The sequence below is a fragment of the Eretmochelys imbricata genome, chromosome 25 (assembly GCF_965152235.1).
Source record: "Eretmochelys imbricata isolate rEreImb1 chromosome 25, rEreImb1.hap1, whole genome shotgun sequence".
Lineage (NCBI taxonomy): Eukaryota > Metazoa > Chordata > Testudines > Cheloniidae > Eretmochelys > Eretmochelys imbricata.
Window position 1 is genome coordinate 10,310,417 of NC_135596.1, and position 8,410 is coordinate 10,318,826.

Consider the following 8,410-nt stretch of genomic DNA (forward strand, 5'->3'; position numbering starts at 1 on the left):
GGGATTCAAGGAGGCAGCAGGGGGGAGCCCGGCTCTCCATTTTCTCTCTGACTTGGGTAAGCAGCGTTGTTCACAGCTCCCCCTCCTTAGCTGATGCAATCGGATCACCAGCTTCCTGTAAATCCAGGCAGAAAGGACCCTTTACACGCTCTTCCAACTGCAGCCCCAAAATTGGGCCCCATGTGGAAGTTTTTTAAATTCCACCATTGCATTGTTCCTCTGCCTGAGCACAGGTAGCCACAAGCAAGCTAAGATCAAAGTGTCGTCTCTGTTCTTATCAGTTTAATATCTGATATGTCCTTTATTTGAGGACTGTATATTAAATTGATTTTTGAAACAGGGGGCTGGAATAGGAGCTTGCTTTGTCCACCCCATGCATTGATCTGGTATTGCAGTGTCTCCAGGAACGAAAAACCAAAAAACCAAAACACTTACCTGCACAGCTAATTCCTGGCCTGGGATCTTGTGGATCCCCATGATAATGCAGCATTCCTGGGACAGCTTCTTCATTCTCCTGTGTTGTGCTGTTGTTTATACCCGTCAAACGTGTGCAAAGCAGGTGTGAAATGCTGCCAGATCAGGCATTTGACCCCTATCTTGCAATCTCATTGCCCCAGTGGAAACAACAACAGGAGACACAGAGGCCAAACGCAAAATACAACAGGGAGGCAAACACCAGTCTTATAAATTAGGGTCTATTTCTCCGATCCAGAGCATTTACAACAAGGGGGGGGGGTGTCTCACGTTTCATTGGGAATCTCTGGAACACTTGAAGGAAACTGAACATTCTGCTTTGTGCATTCTCCTGCATTGCAAATAATCCTGTATCATTTGGGGGTGGGGGTGGGGGTGGGGGTGGAGGTGGAGAGGACTGGTGTGTGCGTGTGTTTTCAACAGGTGACAATCTTGACATGCATCCGATGAAGTGAGCTGTAGCTCACGAAAGCTTATGCTCAAATAAATTGGTTAGTCTCTAAGGTGCCACAAGTACTCCTTTTCTTTTTGCGAATACAGACTAACATGGCTGCTACTCTGAAACCAATCTTGACATTATTTTCCCTGTTCTCTCTCCTGGCAGCTGTTGGATACATAGACATCATCCACCTAGAATAGGCTTAGGGGGTGAGGGGGGAGGAGGGGAGAAGAGAAATAAGTGGGTTTTTAATTTATTTTTAATTATGGAACTTTAGGACCAATATTTTTAGCAGTGACCTTGTGATTGTGTGTGTGTGTGTGAGCTTTTGAGGGCCCAACCAGAGAAGCGTTAAAATCACTCGTTTCTTTTGAAAACTGGGTCGGATACCCAACTGGGGTAAATTGCCATACACTGACTCTCATGGATCTGTGCTGATTTGTACCAGCCAAGGACCTGGCCTAAACCCTGTGTATGCATAATAAGGGGGTTGCCTTTGCTGCTGTCCCTATATCTCCTTCCTCTATGGTGCCTCAGTCTTGTTTTAGGCGACCAACCCTAAAGCACCAGGGAATATTTTTCTAATAAGGGTCTGATCTGGAGCCCTTTGAACGCAATGGTTAAATCAGGCCCTAAAGTCCCATCATTGCTACCACTGGGTCAGCTGCACCAGTGTTCGTAGAGGTGGGGTCCTAGTGTAGACAGGTCTCCGGCTCTTGCAGCCGTTTCCATTCTCAGTTCCATCTCAGCCTGACTCTGAGTCGGGGGAGAAGGGTGACTCTGAGTCGGCGGAGAAGCAGTGCAGGGTGATAGCACAGGCAGAATCAGTGCTTGGTTTCTCCTAGGGGTGAATCCCCATCCTGGCACCAGCACACATCATAATACAAGGAAACACACTGTGCACCACCCTGTATGAGAAAGGCAGAGAGGAGATGGCCTATCATGCAAAGCAGCTTTAAACGGAGGAGAAATAAGAGCAGGAAATTATATCTTTTAACCTTTCCTTCCCCTGCCCCCCTTTGGAAAGCTGGTAAAGGAATAAATGTATCTAGAATCATGCTGATGGGGAAGGAGGGGGAGGGAAAGTTAATAGAGATTCTAATGAAAACAGCATCAGTGGAAATGATGGGAAATTGGAAGGCTGCAATCCAGCCGCCACCCAGAGCTGCATGAATGCAAAGGACACACTGATATTGACAAAGAAAAATTAAAGCCGCTGCCATGTTCAAACAAACGGCTAATTCATGTTTAATGTGGCTGTGCGGAGCCCTCGAGGGTACACTGCGAAGCACAACCCGGAGGCAGAAGCTCAAGGAAACCAGACCTGGACCTCTGTGTTATGTTTTGCCTCTTCCACTGAAAAGAGTCACTGCAGAGCTTCTGTTGGGCTGTGGAATGGGAAACTCTCCAAGTAATCTCGGGCTTCGTGAAGCATTTTAGCTACCAGGATCGGACCCTTCTTTGAAAAATTCCCTAGGCTATAGAAGAAGACTGAGGCACAGAAGTGGAGGGAGATGGGGGGTAATTAGTAGTACAAGCAACCCCTGTTCTAGGGATCCAGACAGGCCTCAGGCCAGATGCTCAGCTGGTTTAGAGCCGCATAGCTCCAGCTGGCTCCTTCGGTGTCCTGGGCTGTCCAGCCAGCACTTTCATGCACATGCCACTCTTCGTATTGCGGCAGTGCCTAGATTCCCCTTTGCACCTGGCCTACAGAGAGTGAGAGTCTCTGCCCTGCAGAGTTCACAGTCCAAATAGACAAGCCAGACCAAGGCAGGATCACTGCGCCCCATTTTACAGATGGGAAACTGAAGCTCAGAGACTCAGGCCAAGATTTTCAAAGGTAATGAGTGATTTTGGATGCCCTGCAGGAGATGCCTTTGAAAGGGCCTGCTTTTTAGAAGGGGCCTAGCACCGGCCCTGTGAAAATCAGCATCCTTGAAGGTGTTTTAAGGTAGGCACTCAAAACTGCTAGTCGCTTTTGAAAATCTTGGCCCAGGGTCACCTCTGGCAGAGCCTGAAATTGAACCGCACTTGCCTGGTTCCCAGTCCAGCCCAGCCTCAACCACAAGACCCTCTCTCCTCTCACAGTGAGTGCTGTGTTTGGTTTGTGTTGCATTGGACCGGCCTGTGCATTGAGTGTGAAAGCTTTCTGGGGCCCGGGATCATTTGCTTAGCACAATTTGTCTGTTGTACCCGTGGCACTGTCAAAATGCTAAGATGCAATATACACAGGTATGGAGGGCCAATGCAAAGACTTAAACCCCTGTAGTGAAGTTGTGCAGGATAGGTGGGCACAGAAGGCATTGCCACACAGGGCTCTGCATAGCTGAACAGAACTAGACAGCTGATACAGTGTGCGTCCTAATCCATAACGAGATCCATAGTCAGACAAAATTCAGGGAAAAGGGGATTTCATTTGTTGCACAGAATAAAACAGAACATGAGAAGAATTGCCCCAAATGTCATCTTTCCCTTTCTCTATCAATGGAGCACCTAATATACTGAATAGTTCCATACGTGCAAAAAGCACTGAGTTGTAAAGTTTTGGTTTATACGGGGGGAGTCCCAGATTTCCTAACCAGCTCAGCCTCGTATGGATTCTAATGGTAAATCCACTCCTGCTAACGTGGGGCTACATCATCTGCTCAAGTGCCTGGTTGTGCAGGTGGGTGATAAGAATGCAAATGCAAGCCAAAGCACTGATCCTGCCAGCTGATCCCCAGGGGTAAACCCTGGCACTGGTACAGAGCCCCATTGAGGTCAATGGGACTCCGTGGGGTTGCACCCTATGCGCCTATGCGATCAAGTTGCTAGACTGGTTCCTAATAGAGCTCGATCCAATGCCTACTGAAGTCAATGAGCGTCTCTCATTGACCTTGCGAACACCAGACTAGGCTGAGAGTCTTTCAATAGCAAGAATAGCCCCAGTAACATCCCTCCCAGCAGCTGGTTGGAGCTGTGAAGCCAGATGGTTGGGAAGCAATAACTTTCCCTGGCATCGCCCTTTAGCAACTCCCTAGGAGTTCCCAGGGGACATAATGCTGACCCCATGCCCTCCTCCGGAGTGCTGAATGTCTCCCTGATTTCAAGAGGAGTGGAGCAATTTGTAGGATCAGGAACAAGCCTGATCACAAAACTTTGCATTTGTGTTGTCCCCTCCATCTGCAGATCTCAGAGCACTGATGGAAAGGGGACAGTGCGGCACAGCAGAAGTCTGGTACAGCAACTTAGCTCAAAGTGATGAAAGGCCATGCTTCTCCCACCGCCACAAAAATAACCCATGGAACTCACTGCTGCAAGATATTATTGAAGCCAGGCGCTTGGGAGGATTTAGAGAAAGGAATGGAGCTCTAAATGGCGAGTGATAACATCCACAGCTACATTAGACAGGGTGAAATATAAATGAAGGATGTAAACCCTCCTGCTTCAGGGCAGAAGCCCATCACGAACAGGGTTAGGAAGAAACTTCAACTCAGGATAGATTATTCCATAGTTGTCCACTGGGTAATAGGTTTCTTGCACCTTCCTCTCAAGCAATTGACACTGGGCACTGTCAGACACAGGGAGTGTCTGAGCTGCACTTAGAGATGTGACTGCAGCACCCGGAGATAGATCAAAGCGAGCTCGGGGAGATCTAGCTTGAGTAACAATAGCGGTGAAGCCTCAGCAGCACACCTGGCAGCATGGGCTAGCTGCTTGGGTACATACTCTGGGTTCCAGGCAGGTCTGTACAGTCAATGCCTCACTGTTATTGTGACTTAAGCAAACTAGATTAAAGCTAACTTGGGTATGTCTACACATGCAGCCGTCACACCTCTGATTGCAGTGTAGGCATACCCACTGGACACCAGTCTACATGGGCTACTGATCTGATCCTGTGTGACAATAACAGCATTCCTCTGCCAGTAGGCTGCCCGGCTGGAATGGTCTCCCAGGGACTGGTTTGATCGTTTTGCTGGTGTGGAAATTCTTTTGATTGTCATGGTATTTTGACAGTATCATTGTGGGGAGCTGTGGGACTTCTTGCTGGGTTACAGGGTGGGCACACATTAAACACATGAGAGACACTCTGCTCCTGGAGAACATTGTCCAAGAACAATAGTTACTCTTCATGTTAGCTCAGTTACAGATCAAATAATCTGGGAAAAGATTCACAAGTGGCTGCAGCTACAAATTAACTTAACAAAACATTTGGAAAGTGTTGCAGGACTGGGGAGAATACAAATGCAGATCCTGCTGGCGGCAGAGAAGTGTCAAGTGTCTGCACTGGATTCTTACACCTCAACATTTTCTCAGCATCAGCTAACACAAAAAGCAGCTAAAGGTGGGTAGAATACAACAACTCTGCCCAAGATGGGGGTATGCCATGATGGAAGCCTAGGGAAACTTGAATAGTTTTCTGCCCCTCTGATGTTTTTCAGCTGTGTCATTGGTACTTTGCCTTATCATAAACATTATGACCTGAATTCTGCCTTAGGAGGGGAAAAAAGGGCTGAATTCTGCTCTTGGTTACATCAAGATCACTCCCTTGAAGTCAACAGAGTTGCATCAGTGTAATTGACTGCAAAATTTGGCCCAGTGTCACCATTCCATATCAGCAGAGCAGGGACATTCTGGCCCCTGGCAAATGCTGCAAAATGTCCATGGTTGTTTTTAGCTTCCAAACGGGACAATGGCCATTTGTGATCAGATACAGCTCTAGCACAGATTCTGAGGAAATTCACGTGGTTTGGACCCAGGCAGTGCTGTTTTGCCTGATCCTGAAAGCAACTTGTTACATTTGTTGGGGAAATAACAAATCATCTGATTTCTCTTCAGTTTCATTTCCGAGAGGGACATTTACATCTGCAGCCATCAGAGTGATTTTTTCCCTCAGCCATTCAGCGGGACTGGAGTTTACCTGCTAATATGCAGCGAATAAATTGAGAAAGTTTAGCAGGGGAAGCTGAACCTACATGAGAAATACCGAGCACTCTAAATATGGAACAGCTGAGTGGGATGCTGTGAACAAGCACCTTTCCCAAACTGCTCTCCAAATGCAGTCCACACTGTATGTAACAGAGTCCAACTCTTTATCAACAATAACATAGCAAAGTCCAGCTCAAGCCTTCTCTCCATTTGTAGCTGTTCCTAGGGCTCCTCCCTGCAGACTGCGCAGCCCACACCCTAGATCCTCTCTCCCCAAAGAGCCACTATCACCTCCCTTTTAACCTCACTGAGTGAGCAAAAAACCCACTAACTCTTTCTCAGTGGGATCTACACCTGCTAATGGGATGGAGTGTTTCAGGCAAATTAAGCCAGATATATCATGTGCTGTGCTCAGAGGAATTGCCTAGGAATGACAGGACTGTGCCCACACCAGCAAGTATGCAGAGGTCATGGGAAAGATGGTAATAGGAATCTCCCCTCCGTTGTGGTTGACAAACCTATCTTCCTGTGTTCTTGCTGTGCAAGGACTGGGGGGACAGCAGCTCCAGGAGTGGCACTAGAAACTCAACAGGGAAAGGGTGGGGCCATGACATAGTCTTCACTAGCCAGTGAAGCTGGGCTGGGACAATGGGAAAGGGGACACAGTGCTTTGTAAAAGGGTGCTGTGTGCTCTCCCCCATCACAAGATTTTCTCATAGGCCCATTCACATTGCATTGTTTAAGATAAAGCCAGAAGGTAAGAAGGTGTTACGCTGCATGTGTGTGTTTCATTGCAAGGGTTTTGGTGTACTTGTTGCACGTGCGTCTCTTAGCAGCATGGCTGTGGTTCTTTCAGTCTAGCGCCCCCTTCAGTTGATTTGATGCCACAACAGTCTGTCACTGTACATGGCCTAGCCCTCTGGCCAGGTCACTGCTCCGTCCATTTCCCTCCAGGGGATTAACAGGAAAAACCTACCCAGAAAATAGGAAACTCAAAATCTAATGGCCTGCAGACCTACCTCCCAACCTTTATCGGGCACTTACCATCTTTGGCTTCTTTTACTCTTGTTGCCTGTGCTTGGTCTGGGGGAGAGGTAGGGAAACCCAGGCCTGCCCTCTCCTCTGGGTTCCAGCCCAGGGACGCTGTGTAGGCAGGTAGGGACTGCTCCTTCAATCCCTCCACCATGTTCCATGAGCTGCTCCTTCCTTTGTCCAACTTGTCAGCATCTTTCCCCAGATCTCTGGATTCTACTATCCCCACCTGGGATCTATGGCTCCTCCCCACTTCTTCTTTGCCAGCCTGAACACTGGTATCTCCTTAAAGCGCTCCCGGCAGCTGGGCTGTGAAAGTGATTCTGTGTCTCTTTTCTGGGACTAGTCAGTCTTTCCCTCCGCTGAGAAGGAGTTTCCCTTCTTCAGGCCTCTTCCTGGAGCTGGACTGATTTTTGCTTTAGGGTAGACTGTCCGATCCTGTCTTTAAACAGGAGTTCCCCTCAGCCCTCTCTCTGGAGCTAGCCTCTTTGCTGCAGGCTAATCAGTCTTATCCCCTGCTTCGAGCAGGAGTTCCCCGTCCAAGCTCTTCCTGGAGCTGGGATTGTGACTTACATCAGCTGTCAGGCTGTTGCCAGTTCCCTTTAGCTGAACACCCTTTCAAATTAGCCTTCCCCTATGCAGGGTTCACCAGGCCAGCCTTCTCCCTCCACTGTCTGCCAGCTCTGAGGAGGGAGGCCGTCTTTTTGCTGATTCCCTTCTCTCAACTCCTTGGTTGGGTGAGAGGGGAGCCTGGCCTCCCCCTCTCTGCAAGGTTTCGGTCCCTTAAATGTACAGTGCTTCCCCAAGCGCTTTTCATTTCCAGGATCCTTAGGTCTTTCTGCGTGTCTGCTGGACCTTGCTGAACTCTTAAAGACCATGCCAGGTGGCTGGGTTAGCTGACCACTAGGTGCCACTGCCCTTAATGGCAGACTACTCTCACTAAAAGGGCCCCGAAGCACCTCCTTCTTTGTACTGTGCTGCCATTGGCTGCCTGACATGCCAAACCTGAGCCTTCCTTAGGGCAGGAAAAGCCAGGAAGTGTGGCCTTAGCACCATGGACCCAAGGAAGTAATCTGGACTTCCACTGGAACTGGGAGCAGATCCTGTGTACCTCCATCCCGCCTGTGACCCCGTGGGCAGTGAACCTGCCACCAGCACTATCTCAGAAGTTAGCAGGGAAGGGAGGTGGAAACAGTGCTAGGAGGCTCTCTGCTTTTCCTGTTTGCCTTGTATCTATCCATCCATCTTCCCCAATGCCTCCCTCTTTCCTTTGTCTGTCTGTCTGTCTTCTCTCTGCCCATTTTCTGTCTATCTCTATGGCCACACCACTCTCTCTCCCAAGCTGTTTCTTCTTTGGCGTCCCTCTCCCACTGTTTAGTGACGGCTTCCTCTGTCTCTCTCTTTCCCTTCCTCACTCAGAGCCCATGAATTTCCAGGGCTTGATCCTGTGCTGTGCGTAACCCCTCCAGCCACATGCTAAGACTCCCCTCTGCTTCTGTTGCTGGAGGCCCTCAGTTACGTGCAGGATCGGGCCCCTCGGAAGATTCCTCCAGCCTC

General features: G+C 48.9%; 1 pseudogene; it reads left to right on the forward strand.

The window, feature by feature from the left end:
- Positions 1-210: 210 nt before the first annotated feature.
- Positions 211-420, forward strand: LOC144257534 (U2 spliceosomal RNA; annotated as a pseudogene).
- The last annotated feature ends 7,990 nt before the right edge of the window (positions 421-8,410 follow it).